Raw genomic sequence first — 20,904 nt, forward strand, 5'->3', positions numbered from 1 at the left:
TATGAAAACGATCAATTGTCGCGAAGTAGGTTTCACTGCATTTAGTTGAGGTAACGGTACTTGAAAGGTGTAATCCGAAATACTTGTCGACACGGCCACGGCAAAGCCACCACTCAAACGCAAATACGAGAAGGAAGGTTTCTGTGAAGATTCAACAGGATGTAGCACAAGCTTTCGTTTGTTGAACCGAACACTAAACGCATCACAAAAAATTCTTGGGCTTCTTTGAAGAAATCGCTTGCAAAAGGAGATATCCGCAGCAGTCACGCACGGCGCAACACGCGCCAAACTAGGTCCGGCTAAACGCATTCCCAGATAGCCAACGGCTAATGCGTCATCCGTCAAACCACGTGACCACACACTTTCTACCACGCTTTCAGCTTAGGGAGAGAGAGAAAATAAGAGAAGGAAAGGCCAAAACAGGAGTGCACAAACAAGAGGCTTATCTTACGGGGCATCAACGACCACAACGAGCGGATTTGTCACTTGAACCCAAGGTTGACAGTGCAGTGAATGCTATGTGTGGCCTTGGGCTCCAGGCAGGTGCCATGTCCTGCATTATCACCAGCTTCTAGGCTGTAGTCACGTGACCCTAACCGGAGACACGATTGGCCTAAAACACGCATAGCGTCTACCCTGCTGTCAATATCGAGTGAACATACAGCTCCGTGAAGTCCAGCTTTTCAACTTCCAAACAAGCTGTCCAAGCTCGAAAGTGACTCAAAACTATGCGAGTTTGAAGATATTATGTTTTACGCTCTATAACCCGCATTATAACTTTAAATGAAAAAAAAACGCGACCTTTTTTTAGCACGATGTCCACAAATAGATATATAAATAAATATGTAGAAATATTTTTACCAATAAATTTAAAATTATGTGTACACTGTTAGGTTCGCGTTTTTAAATTTCAAATTTTTTTTACGAAAGAGTTACACACAAAAGCACCACGGACGGCACATCTTCCGACTTTCAACACACGATGAATAGCCGACGCTCGCAAACGAACGGATGCGATGCTTCGGGAAGGGTTTTTGAAAGATACTGCGTATTGTACTCCGGGTGCAACGGCTTCGCAGCCGTTCGAAGGGAAAAGGATTCGGGACGACGAAGTAGCGTCTTGCATCTTCAGTAAGCTAACGGTTCGTGTTTACCCGCTCAATTTAGCGGGGAAACATGAACAAAATTAGTTTCACTGCTAGATTTAGCCGGAAAATTGACGTCATGTGACATACGTATCAATTCACATTCTCGCTAAATTTAGCGGGGTGGTTACACTTATGGCCACGCTGACACCGCTTAACTCGGAAACGGGTGCCTAAGAGCTGCCATCTAAAGTCCTGTATTTGATTAACTCGCTTTCCGATCGCACTCCGTCATATTGTCACACGTCAAGCATACAACCAAATTTTATTTGTCTTTCAATCTTCAAACTGGGCAATTGATTAATTTGTCAAAATACCTGGAATAACTCACTTTAAAGATGTTAACAATAGTTAACAAATTACATGAGACTCATGCAGTATAGATCAATCAACTAGTGTCTTGGCAAGTACATATGACTTATTCCTTGCACGACCGAAACGGGCCCATATATCATTATCAGGGGCTATATTTGCACGTGAATATGGCGATATATGACCGTATTTACGCGCTTATATGAACTCATCTGGCAGTATATGTTCACTTATATGGCGAAATATGGCCGTATCTGCTCCCAGATATGGTGGAATATGGCCATATTTGACGTCTTATATTATCATATATGACCGTATATAAAATATATCAGGCCCATATCTGACGTTTTCGTACGGGGTACGTATGATAAAATTATCTGCGTTCCAATGCATACGTATTGCTACGCATCCTTGTATCTTTTACCTATTTTCGGTGGTTCTTTCATTATCATTGGTTTTCTGCACTGTAGGAACATGTCAATATTTTTATTAACTTCGCTTTATGCTGGTGAGTTTTGTGGGTCCTATATATTGTACAATGTCACAATTAGCTATATATTTGATTGATAAATAAAGTATATATCACTATTCACCCTTATTGTGTTGTATCATATTTACTCTAACTTTCAATTATGTATTTAAGTGCTTTTTGAATTAATAATTTTTTTTATTATAGATATTTACCTATTTATTTTCATTGCACCCGAGACAGCAACCAATCTTAAATCCGGCCCCTTAGCCAAATCGTCTTTAGACCCCTGCTTCAGAGCAAAGGAGGGAATTTTTAAACCATGGTAGAAAGCGCTAAAAAGATGAACCTAACAGAGAAGACAAACACAGGCACATATTTCTTGTACTCGTCTTTTTAGCGCTTTTAACCCTGGTTCAAAACATTATTCACCGACTAGCCCAACGACGCGTACTTTTAACGGAGGGGCACATTTAACACAAACATGAAGGTATATGCATACAAGTACAACAAACACAACGATAAAAAATAAAAAAATAGAAACATTGCTGTACTATACCGTCATAAAACAAAGAACAAGAAGCTAAGGCTGCACGAAAGCACGTTTACAGAAGAAAATATAATTCAGTGGAGAGAGATTATGATCGTCGGCAGAGAAACTAAAAACCCGGACGAAATGAAGGACTCGTCCGACTTAACACTAGAGAGTTTTAAGAAACTGTTTTTGCAGCAGCGATAAGGATGGGACTGAGATACAATATCATTGGGGCTGTCTGATTTTGCTCCATTTGCTTCGACCTCAAAATTACCTCACGGCTCAAAAAGAAATTCTGAGGAGTCTCAGAGTTCGGGCCAGATTAACCGATCCTGTGTATGACCGGCGTGGAATGTTGGTGCAGGAAAATATTGTAACAAAAAAAATTAAAAACAAAAATCAAGATTAGACCGAAAGCGAGGTCTGCTGCAGTGTTTTATAAAAGCATCTTGGGCTAGCGAGATGCCCGTCTAACGCGTCGTACTGCTACGTCAATTATGTAGGCTGGTGCGATTCTAAATTACTGCGACAGAATAGTTTTTATACTTTTTTGTATTAAATTCATTTATTTGCATCGCATGTCTGCAGTAAAGCATTGTTATTTAATCAGCCATATTTTGGAAGAACTTATCAGTTTAGATTTGTGCCCCCATTGCGCTTGCGATTGCACCTTGATTTCAATGTTTTTGTGAAGTAAAACGGAGATGGCTGAAAATAGACACGTTAAATGTTCTTTAGAAAGGTTGCCTACGTTCAATTTTAAACTAGAGCAGTGATTATTGTGAACCGCATCGGGACAGACCAATGTACCAGTTAAGACAGCAAACATGTTGTCAAAGATGTAATACTCGGCCTCACTAACGATATTCGTTAACTGAGCTGCCTGTGACGTGCGGCATCTCATTGCTTTTTATGGCTGGTGTTTATGACCAAGTCCCACTTGCGATTGCCATTTCAATCATCGAAGAGGCAGACAGGTACAGGTAGAAAGGGGACTTTAAATATAATCAGATAGGATGTCTGAGAACACCAAATTGATTTAATAAAACTTTAGAACTCCAAACATGTGAAAAATAAAAAGGGTATTGGATGGCCAAATAGTTTCGAGTTGCTTTAAATTCCTACCAGCTTACACAAAAGAAGCTACCTGACAATGCACTAAAAGGAGGGTACAAATAGTTCTTTCTTATTTCAATATGGTGCAACGTGTTGTGTACGTTAAATAAATGCTAGCGAATTTTAGAATAGCGTACGCAACAAAATAGCGTCGTCGCCATGCGCTAGTGTAAAACGCACTTTATGCTGAACCAGGCACATTTTCCACGACGCTTTTGTTCGGGTACCCAAGGCTTTTCCGTATGTTATTCTAAAATACGAAACCGTTTAGAGCTAATCCTTGATGTTGATAACCTGCGAAACACGCTTTAGATTTTTAGAGCGCCGCTCTTAGGCGCCCGTTTTTGGCTTCAGCGGCGTCGCCGTCGACGCCGGCGTAACCGCGGGTTGTATTATGGTACGTTTGACATAATGACGGCACACGTGACGTCACATATGCCGTCACTGGAAATGTAGCAGGAAATTTGGCACGTGTGCCAAATTTTCCCACTACATTTAGTGGAAATCTTTCTCCGGTAAATTTACCGTGAAATTCAGCGAAAATTTTCAGCTGAATGGGAAGCGAGCAGGAGAGGAGGAGAAGACGGTACAGATGAGGAGGAGGGGCATGCCCCCTCCTCCTCAAGACCTGCACTATGATTCCGCGTTACAGGGGATTGTAAACGTTTCTTTTTTTTTCTTTTTTGTCTACGCAAAAGCGGTCGCAAAAATTGTAGAGATCAGCAATGAAAGACGTTTGCAACTCCCTGTATGTCAGATTAGAGTGAGGAGGAGAGGATACGCAGGAGGAGGACAAGGGGCATGCCCTGCGCTCCCTACCCTACCATCCTCCTTTCCTTCTTCCTCTCAACCTCCTTTATCCTCCTCTTCCTCTGATTCTCCTCCCTTTCTCCTTCCTTCTTCGTCCCCTCCCCTCCCTCCCCGATTGTAACGTCACTCGTGACCCTAGTGAAGTAAAACTAAAGCTACCATTATTATTATTATGACGTCACTCCTGACGGCCTCGTAAGCAAATCCTAAGTCGTTGAGTCTGTTGCCCAGCAAAATTGATGAGTATGAGCGGCCCAGGCGACAATGATATGTTGAGTTGGTTTTTATTAAATACCTTATTCATTAAGCTTTCTGTAATTGTTATATTTTAAAGAACTCAACGTTAAGGCATGTATCCGTAGTGAAAATGTGAATACATTCCTTCAAGGGGGATCTATTCTTCCCCGATCAAGGCGTTATAAGGAAAGATTCGAATCATAATCTTAATACTATGGGGCGCAAGCTCGAAGCAGTAGCGTTTGTCAGATGTACCTTATTCTTTGCGAAAAGCTCTGCATAATCATGTATTACTTCAAAATTACGCATGCATAAACAGAAACACATAATAAGATTATTATATTGTTCAAGGAACAAATAGGCATTACTTTCAGCTGTTTTTAATACTTGATTACAATGGCCGTAGTAAAGCAGTAGTCTGCGCTCCTACATTTCATGTCAAGCTTGACCCAAATAACATTATACTGCATTTTCTGCACGTACAAAATAAAAAAATAAAACCAACATGTGTGTAAGTTGCAAACTAATAAATAATATTTCTCTAAAAAAATAAAAAAATAATAATGTTTGACAACCCCTTTGATTTTTCTCAGACAAACTCGCCTGAATCCCGATTTTAAGAAGGGGCCCGATTTTTAGGGTAATTAGAATTCGGTGTCTGTTAGTTTGAAGCCACTAAACTTAGTAGATTGATCAACTCCAATTTCAAAACTGTAACATAAAGCTAGCCCTCCCAGTCTTCCCGCCGGGGCCACCAACCATCGTTTCAAATGGCTTGAAAAGGCGGTTATTTAAAACGATTTGATTTAATGGCTAATGCTAAGTGGAGTACAATATAGTGATCAAGACTTTCGTCTCCAAAATTATAGCGATCAGAGATACGGTATCCGAATCTTCGGGGAAGAGTGAGGTTACTGTGCGTGAAAACAGGGTTCATAGGCACTCACACAACTGAGATGATCTTGACTCGTTGGAACCCACCGACGTCAAAAAAATCTAGATGACGTAATGCAAAGGTCTGCAAACAATCCGTCACACAGCAACGACTGCCTAACCTATTCGGGAGGCGAGAATGTCTCTGAGCTGACAAGCCGCTCTAGAAACTTGAGAAATGTCACAAATCACAGTGACAAATGACGCCTCATCCACATGATCACGAGTTGACTGCTCCATATCGGGGAATGTTTAACAGCAAATATACACTGGTGTCAGCAGCACTCAACATTACCATACCAAGGCGAGCGTATATAAGTTAATAGAAGTCGCGGTTGATAGTGAGCACTCAAAAGACATGTCGGGACTTCTCGCTTTTCTGTTAATCTTCGCCATGTTGGCGGAAGGCCTTCGCTCAGGTGAGTTACGCGTGGGTCAAGTAATCATACATTATCTGGCTGTGCCGCCTTAGAGTAAACCTAACAACGTAAGACAAGTATTCAATAAACTCGCAGTTATTTCGTGTTCTACAGAACGTAAAGCCTCCAGTATTGGAGACAAAAAATTACAGTGTCCTTTATTTTTAAACATCTACCATGCATAGAAGGAATTATGTGAGAATCGACCGTTAGAATTTGCAGCTCAACCATTGTGACCCCTGAGCGAAGTTTACAAGTTCGCGATATCCGTAAGTTCGTGTCGAGTATTACTTTGGATAAAACTTTTTGTTTCTAAGTTCAAGTATAAACGAGCCTGCTTCGATAAATTAAAAAAAAAACTTTGCAAACGCTCTGTGCACAAGACGACAGCTGCTAGGGAATGTTAGAATATTTTCTGTACTCCGGTGAGTTGTAAAAAAACAAAGATATATGTGTGACGATTCGTCGTGGATCGTCAAGAGAAATGGGCTCCGAGATCAGGAAAGACACGTCAACCTTCGAGATTCCATGCAGAACTTCTTTATTTATTCTTTTGATCTCCGTCTCTCGCGCTCGCACGCGCGGCACCGGAGCTCGCACGAGCCGCGCGAGTCGTCTTTTGCGGCCCGTCACATGCCCGGGTTTTAGAAACTGTCGACCCGACAGTGCGCTTTCATGAGGTAAAAACAAAACAACATGAAACAAATACAGCGCTCTGACACATGCACGAGAGTGAATGAATATGTACATACATAATGCTAAATGAAAAGACACGCTACAAACAAGTGCACACACTATAAATTCCAAAAGTTCAGTCATCGGGTAGAGGCACTTCACTTCGCGGAAAGGAGTAGATAGTGTCATCAGTGACCGCTTTATCCTTCTGTAGTCGACGCACATTCGTGTTCATCCGTCCTTTTTTGTGACTAAAACCAAGGGGGATGCCCACGGACTGCGCGATGGTTGCACAATCTTGGCATCAATGAGATCCTTGATCACCGCCTTGACAACATCACGCTGCGCTGGCGACAGTCGACGTGGTCTCTGGGAGATAGGTCTCGCATGACCTGTCGGAATGGAGTGCTGCTCAAGACGACAGTTTCCAACGTCAGTGCTGGTTCGCGCGAAGCAAGCCATGCTTTTCGCAAGAAGCTCTTGAACTTTTTGAAGCTCTTCAGGTGCCAGTATTGAACCAATGTTGAACGTGACACCCTCAACCGATAGCGGTTGATGTTGAGGGCCGACGATTTCCGAAGCATTTGGGCGATCCAGGTCCTTCGACGAAGGCAGGTTTGAGCAACTTCAGATGGAAGCAATTTCGTCGTCGCAAAGCTCCATGTCTTCAACACTTGTGACCTCCCTAGTGCCTCCGACAGTAGCATCAGAGGGCAGAGCCACTGGTCGAGACGACGGGTTGGCCAGGAGTACGTAGAACGTGCTCTCGGTCTTATTTATAACCATGGGTTCAACTAGAAGGCAGTGGCGGTCGTAGAGCAATTTTGTGCCGCTCACCTCTATCTTCGTTGATTGTCCTCGGACAGGATTCTTCAGGCGTGCTTGAACAAACTTTCGGGACCGCGGAGGTATCAGCTGCTCCGTAACCAAGATGACCTCATGATATGTCCAGAAGCTATTTGCACCCCAATCGATCATGGCCTTGTACGCTGTCAGAAAATCATCACGAAGACGCAACTTTTCTTCCTCCAGATGTGGGACCACGATGAATGCTTGGTTCAGCGCCTGTCCGTCAGCTGTCACTGTGGCAGTCGCTTTGCCAAGGTTCGTGAGGGATTGACCACTTGCATCATGGAGACGGAGGGAAGAAGGTTGAATCAGAAGGTGCAACTGGTCGGCAATGAAAAGGTTAATGATACTTCTCATTGCCCTTGAATTCGAGAAAGCTGCCAGAGGCTGTCCGTTCAGTTGAACCTTTATGGTTTTGGTACCCACTGCTGCGCCACATGGGATGCGCCGAACTACTGATGACCTCTCGCAGGCGTCAGAGGCATTAGCTTGTCGTTTCCCTGCGTCGGATCTGCAGTGGAGTCGAAACTCCAAAAATTCTGGTGTGAGCTCCTGCCGACACCGCATGACGAAGTGGCCGCTCTTCTTACAATTCAGGCACAGCGAACGAACTTCCGGGTGACGAAACAAAGAACGCCGAAAATTCTGCGAAGCTTTTGACGGGCGTTGAGGCGACACGTGCTGCTTCTCTTGTTTCTCGCGTAGAGAAAGAGGCTGCTGACAATGGCCGTCGTCTGCGTTGTGACGAGGCGGCGACCGGTCCTGCTTCAAAAGCGGGAAGGAAGACGCTTTCTTGGTTACCTTCGCAGCCTGAGCTGGCTCTGCAGCTACCGTCAATGCCGGTGTCTTTGGTTGGCTGAAGACTACCTAGTCGAAGCGGAGGAATGAGCCCAGCAACTCATCCAGGAATGAGCCCAGCAACTCATCCATCATCATCATGAAGCAAAGAGCCTATTAGCGGCGAGACGTTTTGGTGGCGCCCTCCTATGGTTCCCCCTTGTGACGTCATTACCTTGCAAACAACAAGTTCGATGGTGTTTGTAAATAGCATGGTGGAAGCTTGAAATCATTGAGCTCTTAAAGCAACACTGCCCACACCGTCAAAATTAAAGTTCTTTCATTCCTCTTATTTCTGTCGATGATAAATCCCCTTTCCGACGTCATAGTCAGAGTTCGGCCAATCGTGGAAGGCCGACCACAGCGACGCTTTCGGTCACACACGGGGCTAATCGAAATAGTGCTTTCGCGGTTTGCCAGACAGTGTTGCCAGGATAACCCTGCATTTCTCCGCCTCCGTCTCTGGGTAGTTGCACTCGTCGATGAGCTTCAGTTTGTGGAAAGCGAAGTCTGTGCAGGACTCTCCCGAACGCTGACTTGCGCCGAACATCTTCTGTTTCGCTGCAACTTCGTTGTCCAGGTTGTAACGACGACGGAAAGCAGTCTTCAATTGCTCCCACGTCGTTACCTTGGTTGTCTTCAGGTGGTACCTCACCCACATGAAGTCCTTAGATGGTAGCTTGGATACAATTAATGGGATGGCCTCAATTGGTGCGACATGAAACGTGTGGAACCAGAAATCCATCTGGTGAAACCAGGCGATGACGTCGTAACCTAACTGAGGAACCGAGCTGACAGCCACGTTGGTCAGCGACTGTATCGGCCGGTCTGGCGTGACTGCAGTATCTGCGGCTGACTCAGCTATAACAGGAGCTTTTTTCTTGGGTGCTTTGGGCCTTCTTTTCTTGGCGGACTCGCTCTCGAAAAGGTCTTCGATAAATATTGCGCCGCACAGCGATTCTGCCGACGAAGTTCTCCTCATCTTTGCCTCGAGCTGATCAAGACAATCCACGACAGGCGCCAGCAATCCGCAGATCAAATTTTCTGTTGCCTGTAGCTGTTTGTTGGTGGCGTCGTCACAAGGGCGCGATATGTCTTCCAGCTGGTCGATCGGTCGTGCAGAGGTCGCGTTCCTGAGCTCAGCTAGTCGTAGGCGTAGCTGATCCACCTCGGCTTTCAGGATCTCCGTGTCGTTGACGACTCATTGGTATGCGGCGTCCTTGGCCTCGTCATCCAGCCTTGGGAAGGCTTCGATTGAACGTTCCGCTATCTTGGAGTTACCTTGAAACCTTGGCCGTCCAGGCGACAGTGGTTGGTGGAGGCCTGGTCGAAGTGAGCGCCGTCCCCACATAAGTTGTTAGCGTGAATTTTCTGAAGACCCGAGTCCGCGTTGGGGCGCCATATGTGACGATTCGTCGTCGTGGATCGTCAAGAGAAATGGGCTCCGAGATCAGGAAAGACACGTCAACCTCCGAGATTCCATGCAGAACTTCTTTATTTATTCTTTTGATCTCCTTCTCTCGCGCTCGCACGCGCGGCACAGGAGCTCGCGCTAGACGCGCGAGTCGTCTTTTGCGGCTCGTCACAATATGTTGTGTTTCTAAGGCCATGGAGTACTCGTAGCCGTTACGAATAAACCTTTAGTACACATAGAACAACAATTTACAATCAGGGTGATTCCAGTATCGGCAGACGGCAGCGTTCGGCTGGCTCGCTGGCGCGCGTCGGTCAGCTCGAGCTCGCTTCTTCCCCGTCATTCCGTGACTCTACTCTTGGACACAACACACCCTCAGACTAATCCCAGTCCGTACCGAGACACCGGCTTGCGCGCTCACGAGGGGTATCGGCGTTCCGCGTTTTCAGACGTTGTTCGGGCATCCGGAGAAGAGAGAGTTGCTTTTGGATCTGGTTTCCCACGTTCCGCTGATTTACTTTCCTCCTGCTCGGGAATGAACAGAGTATCTGACTCGGATTCCCTGGTGCCTGCAACTTGGCTTGGTTGGCGAAGAAGTCGCTTGAGGTGTCGTTTTCGAACTCCGTTTAGTACCTTGACCTCGTAGTCCGCTCTCCCAAGACACTTCAGAATTGTGCCTGGAATCCAACTTCTCTTTGCATTTCGGTAGTCTCGCACCAAAACCCCGAATCCTTCTTCAAACTTCCTTTGTGGTTCTTTCTGAGTTTGAAACTCCGATAACTTCTCTGGGAGAAGGAGATCCAATCTTGTTCTAAGTCTTCGCTTGAACAACAGTTCTGATGGTGCGAAATCAGTGGATGTGTGTGCTGTGCAACGATAAGCCGTCAGAACTCGGAAAAGCTTCGTTTGTAATGACCCTTCGGTCTGTTTCCGCAATTCTTGCTTGAGCACTTGTACTGCTCGTTCGGCTGCACCATTCGTTGTAGGATGAAACAGAGCTCAAAACTTGTGTTGGATTCCATTTCCCCTTAAAAATTCTTCGAAAACTTCAGAATGGAAGGGTGGTCCATTGTCCGAGACAATAGTTCGCGGTAGTTCATGCAGTGCGAACAACTTCCGCAACGCTTCCACGACTTTCTCCGCAATCGTGCTCGACATTATTTCCACTTCTAGCCACTTGGAAAGGCGTCGGTGACAACTAGAAATTTTTCCCCTAGAAATGGGCCAGCAAAATCAATATGCAGTTTTTCCCAGGGTTGTTCGGGTGTCGGCCAGCGGAAATATTCTGGAATTGATTGGTTCCGAAATTTCTGACACAGAAAACTCTTTGACTGTTCTGACAATGTCATTGTCTATGTTGGGCCACCAAGCATGCAGTCTTGCCACACTCTTCATGTGCACAATGACGTCATGTACCGCATGAAGCTCCTGTAGTAATCTTCCTCGGCATGCTTCTGGAATAACAACTCTTCGGCCCCACAATAAACATTCTTCCTCCACCGTAAGTTCCAACTTCCTCTTGAAGTATGCTTCCATATGTGGACTTACGTTCTCAGGCCATCCGGTTTGAGTGAATTTCAGTGCCTTGCTGTACAGAAGGTCTTTCTGTTCTGCCTCCTGCAGAGTCTTCGTGTCTACTGGAAACCGGTCTAGCTGTCTCAAGTAGAAACTTGTGGCATAGTCATTCCCCTTTCCTCTTTGTCCGTCAATTGGCAGGCGAAATAGGGCACCAGCGTTGAAATTGTCTTCTGATTTCTTGCAGACCATTGTATATTGATATGCTGACAGAAGCATTGCCCAAAGTTGCAATCTTGCAGCTGCTATTGTTGGAATGCCTTTCTTGGGTTCAAGGATGGTTGCCAATGGCTTGTTGTCGGTTACCAAGATGAAGTTACGTCAATATATGTAGTCATTGAATCTCTTCACTCCGAAGACGATCGCTAGAGCTTCCTTCTCTAGTTGAGCATAATTTTCCTCTGCTCGAGCAAGTGTCCTTGGCGCATAAGCAATAGGGCGCTCTGTCTTGTCCGGGTACATGTGCGCTAACATGGCTCCAACTCCAACTGGGGAAGCGTCGCAAGACAAAATCAGTGGTAGCTCTGGAGCATAGTGAGCCAACACTGGGGCTCTGCTCAAAATTTCCTTGAGTTCCTGGAATCTCCTGTCGCACTCTGGTGACCAGTTCCACGGCACGTCTTCATGCAGCAGAAGCGTGAGCGGCTTTAGAGTCGTAGACGACCTGGGCACGAAACGTCCGTAGTAGTTTACAAGTCCCAGGAACGATCGTAGCTCGCTCACATCCTTGGGAACCGGTGCTTCCTGTACAGCCTGGACCTTTTTCCTCATTGTGCTTATTCCAGAACCCCTAACTGTATGTCCCAGGTAGTCCACCTTGTCTTTCATGAACAGGCACTTCTTTTTCGCTAGCCGAAGTCCACGATACTTCATGCGCGTTAGTACTTCGTGCAGTCTCTCTAAGTGCGTTGTATCGTCCTCTGCGGTTACCAAAACGTCGACCAGGAACACGCAGACACCTGGAATCCCTCCCAATAGTATCCCCATTTTTTTCTGGAAAATAGCAGGGGCGGAGGTAATCCCATAAGGTAGACGCTTGTATCTGTAGAGTCTCTTATGGGTCTGTACGGTGCCATACTGGCGAGACTTCTCATTCAACGCCAGTTGCTCGTAGGCGTGTCTTAAATCCAACTCCAACCGTTCAAAGTCGTGAACAAGTCATTGGCTGTTGGCAGGGTGTACAGGTCCACTTCAAGTTGTGGATTTACCGTGAGCTTGTAGTCGCCACAGATCCGGACCTCTTCTTCTCCTTTTGGAATGTTGACTGTAGGCGTTGCCCATTCACTGTAGTTTATTGGCTCAATGACGTTTTTTTTTTACCATGTCATCTAACTGTGCTTCGATCAGATGCTGGAGTGCATAGGGAACTTTCCGGCTTTGCATGAATTTTGGTTGGGCGTCTGGCTTCAGCTGCAGATTGACTTCAACTCCTTTGAAGCACCCTAGTTCCTCTTTGAAAAGTTGGTGACACTCGGCCAGGATGCCTCCTAAGTAATGCGCATCTTTCACAGTATTCACCTGGAGTGCTGGCATCCATGTCTCGTCCGGGACTTGTATCCAATTTCTTCCCAACAGTGGTGGCACCTCTGCATTCACTACTAAAGGCAGCGTCCAGGTCTTCTGGTTGCTTGTGACATGGACATCAGCAGTACCACAGACGTTCAAGCTTTGTCCTGAGCAAGTGCGAAGCTTGGTCTTGAAAGGCTCCAGCTACGGTGACAGTGATTCCAAAGCGGCTTGCAGCCGCTTTGGAATCACTGTTACGGTAGCTCCGGTGTCCACCTCCATCTCCAGAGTCACTTCATTAATAAAGACGCGTTTCTCGAGGGGTGGTACAGTCAGTATTTCCGCGTTTGTTCGCTGGACTAAATATTCCCCCGCTCTCTCTTCCTCCTTCAGCTGTTGCACCGCTCCCTTTCCTTTCTTGGCTGGTCCCTTGCGTTAGCCTTTTCCATGCTGATTTGACGTTTTCCCTCTTCTTTGTTTCACGCTGTTTTTTCAGGCTTTCCGCAGGTGACCCTTTTGTCCCCATGCGTCACAGTCGTAGTCTTTGTAGCGGCAATTTTGAGGAGTGTGGTTGGTTTTGAGACAACGCCAGCAGGCAGCGCTTGTGCTTACTAGTTTCACTTCGTCTTCAGCGGTGGCGCGTGCACCCTTGAGAATTTTCATTTGATCCTCAGCCGCTTCCAATCCCGCTACCAATTCCACAGCTCGTGTCAGAGTCAGATTTTCAACTGTTAGACACTGCTTCTGGGCCATACTGTGATTGAGACCACAAACAAATCGGTCGCGCAGTTGCTCCTCGAGTTTGTCTCCAAATTGACAGGTCTCCGCCAGCCGTCATAGTTCCGCGAAATACGTGGTTGAGGGTTCACCTGATCTTTGATCCCGCTTTACAAATTTGAAGCGCTCCGCTATCACTAACCGCTTAAGCGAGTAGAATCGACTTAGGAGTTGTACGAGCTCTTCATAAGTGCTCTTGCTCGGTTGCTCAGGAGACGACAGACCCAAGTCTGGAATACGTTTTCTGTCCGATGGCAGTGATCACAACAGAAAGTTTCATCCGATCGGTCTTGGTGTTTTCTTTTTGCAACTCGAAATACTCTCGAAGTCGTTCCTCGTAATCGTCCCAGCTTGTTCCTTCCTCATAAGGTCCAATCGAACGCGATAGGTCGTCCATGATGCACAGTACCTGGTTCGGTCGATTCTTGCCCTGGTAGGTCAGGTCTAGGTTGACACCTCGTCGCCACTTTGTTGCGTTTCTAAGGCCATAGAGCACTCGTAGCCGTTACGAATAAACCTTTAGTACACATAGAACAACTATTTACAATCAGGGTGATTCCGGTATCGGCAGACGGCAGCGTTCGGCTGGCTCGCTGGCTCGCGTCGGTCAGCTCGAGCTCGCTTCTTCCTCGTCGTTCCGTGTGTCTACTCTTGGACACAACAATATAGACCATAAAAAAGCATGTGGGTAAAGTAAAACAGGACTGAGTGAACTATCCTAAAAAGAACCTTCATTATAATATCACCGGTTTTCAGTCGGCAAACCTCTGTGTTGGTTAGCATTAAATACTAGCGCTATATATTATACCTGTGGTAGTTATATACATTGCATTATTTTCCCATTCAATACTTCACAAATGTAAAACAAACACACGTTGGGAAGAGACTCATTGCAATTGAAAAAAAGCGCTATTCATTTGGCAAAACTAGAAAGCAGCAGTATGCTTGTTTAAATTCAGACATGATTTAAGTTGAAATGAAAAATGACACCAAGATTATATAGTACCAGGATATTCCAAATTTCACTGCAAAAAGATGGCCATATATATACATAACATATAAAGGGTTCTTGCGTGTTATAGAAAAATATTGTTTTAATTGAAGCAATTTTAAATAGGGGTTGAGTGTAAGACGTGTTCTGACCTTCCAGGTATATGAGTCTCAGCGTACACAAGACGAGAGGATAATCATTATGCCAATTTGATTAACAAATCTTTTCATATACGTTTTAATTATTGGTTTTATGTGCCATACTAGACTTGAATCATTGACAGCAATTGTTATTAGAAGCCAAACATATTTAAACACTTTGCGAAAAGGTAATGTTGTTTATCAGATATTATTTGAAAAATGTTTGGGGTTTTTTTCCGATTTAGAATTAGCGCTCAAAAAGAGAGTTGCAAGCCCTGTCCACAATGACGCTTTGAAGAGTGACGTACTCGCTCCATTCACGTCGTCACTTGTTTTAATTGCACATCCACCAAGGACACGCTGCCAAGATAGTAACGATATGATTTAAACATCTGCGTGACTCTTTCAAGTCTAATTGTGCGTAGGCATTTTGGCGCTTCTCTAAAGAGCAACTTCCGAAAATCCAGCGAAAAAAACGCGTAAATTGACAGACTAATATTTAAAAAAAATGCATATTACCTTTTCGCACATTATTTTAGCTACTCTGAGGGGGATCGGTGGCCGAGTGGGCTAGCGCACACCAGCTCGGAGCACGTGGAGCGAAAGCTCGCGCTGCAGAACCCAGGGATCCTGGGTTCGAGCCCCACCCCTGCCCGTTTCGATCTGGATGAGCATCGTACCGGCGTGCGGTCGTGTATCACTACTGCGTGATGCACGTTAAAGACCCCAGGCTAGCGGCTGTACCGCACTGGCTAAATTTCTCATCTACAGCTGGGAGACTCGTCGCCCCTGTGAGGCAGACCAAGTTCTAGGCTGTATAAACACACACACAACCCAATTTTTTTAGCTACTCTGGCCTCTAATACCAATTGTCGTCGATACTCCAACTGCAACCTGTCCCTTAAAACAAATAATTAAAAATTTTCATATCGCATTTTAATTAATTGGTCAACTTACCGTTACGATTATTCCCTTATATAATATCTTCCGAGGTTAATAAGTACTCGGTGAAGAAAGAACCCGTCTAACCATCATTAGTTGTTTTTTTTCATATGTTCGCACAAAAAAAAAAAAGTACCTGTCGAAATTGTTCTCAATTTTCGTTTTTAACTTGGAGCACGGTGTAATTGAAGCTGGATAAATTATCTGTATATCTAAATACGTCGGATTTTTATATACGGGCAAATAGATATAGACCAGTTGTTTCAGGTAAGGACAGGTGTCATGCCTCTTTTTTGTTTTCAGCAATATTATTATATGAGGTAGCCAAACCTGTCCAGACAACGGGACAGACCTTACTTTGGCAAGATACTTGTATTCTTGAGAAAAATCGCATTCGAGAAAAGATTCCAAAAACGATTTTCCGACCTCCGCGATGACGCAACTTTGAAGGCTGAAGGAATAAAGAGTGCTGCTTTCTACACAGTCAAATTTTTAGCGTATAATGCACGCCTAATTTACTGTCATAATCTGCTAAAGCTAACTTATATGAGCATATTGTTCAAGCGAAATAAATTGCCAAACCTGGCTTCTCGAGCAAATGTTACATAATAAGGCATTCTTCGGTGAATTTTTAAGTCGTTTTAACTTTATATTCTAACGCTGACACTTTTTTTTGTGTCAAGTATTTCATCCTTTGTGAACTTTTAACAAATTGTTTAGCGCTCTACTGTTGAAAGTGTTTTTCACATTGCGCCCAGGAATGTTGTCGAAATGGAATAAGTCTAAATTTTGCGATGTGAGTGCGGCTTTTAAAGAAATGAACATTTTTTATTTTATTTTCTTTTGTAATTTTACCCGATGGGCCCTTGATGACCGATAATTACCAAACTGCAAAGACATATTATATTATTTTGTTTTAAAACAAGTAAATAAATGCTTAACCAGGTTGTGGTTACATCAATTACCGCTGGGGCGTTTCTGCATTAGCGACTAGTGGTACGCGAGCGACGCATGCCACAGTAACCGGACTTGGTTGTATTAATATCCAGGCGCCACGAAGCACTCTAAAATGGCACGTGAACTTGGTTTCATCGCTGATATCGCTGATATTTCCAATGAAAATTGAACGCTACGCCGCGTCCGATCCGTATTAGGGTGTTATATTTGGCTGTTCAGATGTTCGATGCCTATCATTTCAAGTTAGTACTTTAATATTAGTACCTGGCTGACAAAAGGATTTGATTCGTATTTCTGGGCATCGCTCGAAAGCTAGTTGACAAAATTGTTTGATTCATTTTTCTAGGCATCACTTGGAACAAGTGACAATGCGGACGCTTGTGCCCCGACCACACCGTGGCCCCGATCGATGGCGGGGGTGTTTAGGGCGGAACGATACCAACTTACATCTCGAAAAACAGTGGCGGATGAGTGGAAATCAAGGTTGAGTTAGAGGGGATGGAGGTAGCATAAGCGGTTTAGCGAGGAAGGCAACAGCCAAATGTGATGTACAGCGGGAACAGCGCACCCCGGAAACGGTCAATCTAGTCAACATACACACAAAAGAAAGAGACGCTTACGCAGCGCTGACTGGCAACTCTCGTGTATATTTACACTTTCTCATCTTCTTCTATTTGCATATAGGCTAGGAAAGGGAGAATAACTAGTCTTTTTTTTCTTTCGATATGAAGCTAATGTTAAAGCTAACTAAATTGAAAGTAATGTAAGGCTCAGTAGTCTAATTCTTTTTATGACAAGGTTCAAGACGGAGTACTAACACATCTGCAGTTATGTTTTGCGATATTCTGTGCCTCAACGATCTCTCTTGTTAGCTGGTTGTGATGCTTGCCAAGCACGGCGCAGTAACTCAGCAGCATTGAGCAGCCACAGCCTTTACAGAAAGTGCCTAAATGTCCGCAGTTTTTGTTTGGAAATGTGTTCTTATGCTCACGAAGGCGATCGTTAAGACCCCTTCCGGTCTGACCTATGTGGAGTTCTCCACGAGAGAGGGGAAAGGAGTACACCACCTTCTCTGTACAAGGGAAAAAAAGTGTTCTTATGCTTCTTTTTGCAGCATAAAACCACCTTTGTCCCATGTACAGAGAAGGTGGTGTACTTCTTTCCCCTCTCTCGTGAAAAACTCTACATAGGTCAGACCGGAAGGGGTCTTAACAATCGCCTTCGTGAGAATAAGAACACACTCACCAACAAAAACTTCGGACATTTAGGCATTCACTGTCGCAACCGTGGCTGCTAAGTGCTGCTGAGTAACTGCGCCATTCCTGGCAAGCACCACAACCAGCTACCAAGAGAAATTATCGAGGCAAAGAACACTGCAAAACATAACGGCAGATGTATTAGTGTTAACCTTGGCACAAAAAGATTTAGAATACCTAGCCTTACAATAATTTCAATTTAGTTAGCTTCAAGATTAGCTTCATATCGAAAGAAAAAAAAAAGACCGGTTATTCTCCCTGGTCCTAGCCTATAATACAAATAGGGGAAGAGGAGAAAGTGTAAATATACCCGAGAGTTGTCAGTCAGCGCTGCGTAAGTGTCTCTTTCTTTTGTGTGTATGTTCACTAGAGTGACTCTTTCCGGAGTGTGCTGTTCCCACTGTACATCACATTTGGCTGTTGCCAAATGTGATGTAAAGGGGGGGTGATTGAAGCTCTCGGCTACTTCCGTCCTGCCGCGTATATTTATGACGTACGTCCGGCCCGGCAAACTGCTTCCGACTGGCGCGCTCCCAGCAGGTGTGGGCGGACGTTATTTTGTTTTCGATAAATATGATTCAAATAATGTATAACGTTAGAAATGATGTTGTTTCCAAGGTATGACTGGCTTTGAAGCTTGTTATCGTAACTTTCTCTTTCACTCTTTCAACGTGACTGGGCGCGCTTTCTCTCTCTTCGAACTCGTGCCTTTTGCCTCGAGATGCGCTGGCCGCTGGCGCCGGGAAGTCGGTGGACCGTTAGCCCGCGAGCTGCTTCGTTACGTCACGGCGCGAAATTCGTGCCGCGTTCGTGCGCGCGCGGCTTTCCTTTCTTTTTTTCGTGGAAACGCGTTGTTTTTGTAATGTGGTCAAGCATGGATTTTCGTCATCACCACACCACCTGATGTGCCAAGCGGGGAAACAATGACTGCCGAAAGTCGGGGCACCAATGATATCGAGTTCCAATGGACGTGCGGTACGCTCTTTTGATCTTCTCCTCTTGCTTAAGTTTCTTAAACAAAACCCAACTGTCGCAATGGTAGTGAGTATTAAGTGTATAATTTTGTCAATAGCTGCGATGGTTTCAAATCACAAAACCAAATCCTATCATTGTTGAGGATTCCTCTTCACTCGCCGCGAGAAATACGTCATTGTCAAATAACTGAAGACTTCTATGTAACAAGATCGAGCACAAATACTCACTTCAAAAGATAGTAAACGTTTTGCAGTCAGTTGTTTATTTGGCATTGTTGTCAGCGATTCACGCATCTGTTCGCGAGGAGTGAAAATGAGCCTAAATATTTTTTGATTAACTGAGGATGAGCGATGGAGCGATCCGCACAGGTTTCCCGTTTCGTTTAGCAGTGACGTACTCCTCAATTTAAGTGATGATATTTAAAACTAATGCAGGTTCTCGACGAAGACTCAATACCAAAGAGCTGAGCTTCTGTTTTTCTAGACCTCCTTGCTTAGTTTCCTTTAGTTGCAAGACACCGTCGTCGGTATTTACTTATGCTTACTTATATAATCAAATTCGAAATGATTGTCAATTTAGCGTGGAGGCATTTAACTCTAGGAGAAGTAAAATAGAGGAAACGCGAATATTTAGTGTCACCGTTTTGAACTCGAAGTGCCGTTTTCTTTTAAAGGAAGTACAGAATATGCTGGCTGTTTTCATATGTCCATGTCAGGCACGTAATGGCCAATTAAGAAATTAAACTTTTTTTTTAGGCTCCACACCTGTGGCTGGACGGCGCAAGGCTTGTGAGTATACGCCAAGAAGCTCGAAAAGGATCACGAACCTGGAGATTTTATGTAAATTTAGGAAAGTACTTTTGCAAGGACGAATATCATCACCTTCATCGCACGTAACCTTAAAGGGACCATGAAATGACCTTTTTACTTTTTCCAGATAACTTTTACATTAAACCGTCAATGTTCACTGAATGCCGAACAGGCATCCGTTTTCGTCTCGGTTTATTAACTTTTACACAAAAAATTATTGAAATATCGACTTTTTCATTCTCTGCAACTGACCGCAAAAGAAGCCGTGACGTAGACCGTTTCCGGAACCGGAAGTTCTCTCGGCAGTAGGAGAATGGGAGTGTCAGCGGCAACGAGTTGGGGTGCGCCGGTAGGTTTTACTGCGCTGATGTCACCGACGTATTTCCTGAATCGGCGCCTCTCATCGCCGCATCGCAGCTGAGCGAAATTCAATGAGATATGTTGCGCTACAGCGACAGCATGGGACTAGTCCCATACGCCGGTATGCCTGTTGGGAAGTGCAGCGAGTCTTGTCACCACCCCGTCATTGTTGGCAGAAGGGCCGGCCCGTGTCAGTCGTTTGCAAAGCGACGTAGATGGCGTTTTTCGCGGCCTCGGAGATGCAGGAGGGAGCCGACGTTAAAAAAGATACGTTTGAACTACGAGTGTCAGCAAGAGCCACGTAAATACCTGTTTACCCTCGGAGCGGACGCGCGCGCTTGATGGAAGTCTTGTATTCGCGCTGTTGGTAAGCGCTTCGGGACCGTTCTTTTACGATTGCAACTCGATACTGACGCGACACTCGGCAAAGAAAGGTTGGACCGAGTCGACAGTGACGTGCAGTCTGTCAGAATAAAAATGGCATACCAATAACAAAGTGTACATACCGTGTTACGAAGGCAATCCATACGGCGTTTATTTCAGCTCTATATCACACAAAACAAGAAGATAGAATCGACGAGAGTCCCTTTTCGACGAGTGTTCGTCAACGCTGCCTCGGAAAACAAGGGGAAGAGATTGACCTCCTCACCTCTTAATCTAGAATTGAGGTCAGTGATCAAACTATAATACGGGAAGGGTCCACAAGGGTCGCGCGGGCATATTCCATTTAGCACGCCAGCCGGTCGTAGGCAGACGGTCTTGCGACGAAGCAACGCAGCGCCGAGTCGGAATGCCTGCTAGGCCTATACGCTTCGTCGGAGTCGGTGAATCCAGCGTTCTTGTTCGTCGTGGTCTGTTTTAAGTA

The 20,904-nt window shown here is 45.0% G+C and overlaps 1 pseudogene; it reads left to right on the top strand.

Annotated features, from left to right (window-relative positions):
- Window positions 1-5,915: 5,915 nt before the first annotated feature.
- The window catches only part of LOC115332078, a 66,033-nt pseudogene continuing 51,044 nt past the window's right edge, over window positions 5,916-20,904 (top strand).

Source organism: Ixodes scapularis, unplaced genomic scaffold (genome assembly GCF_016920785.2).
Source record: "Ixodes scapularis isolate PalLabHiFi unplaced genomic scaffold, ASM1692078v2 PGA_scaffold4__175_contigs__length_147842914, whole genome shotgun sequence".
Classification (NCBI taxonomy): domain Eukaryota; kingdom Metazoa; phylum Arthropoda; class Arachnida; order Ixodida; family Ixodidae; genus Ixodes; species Ixodes scapularis.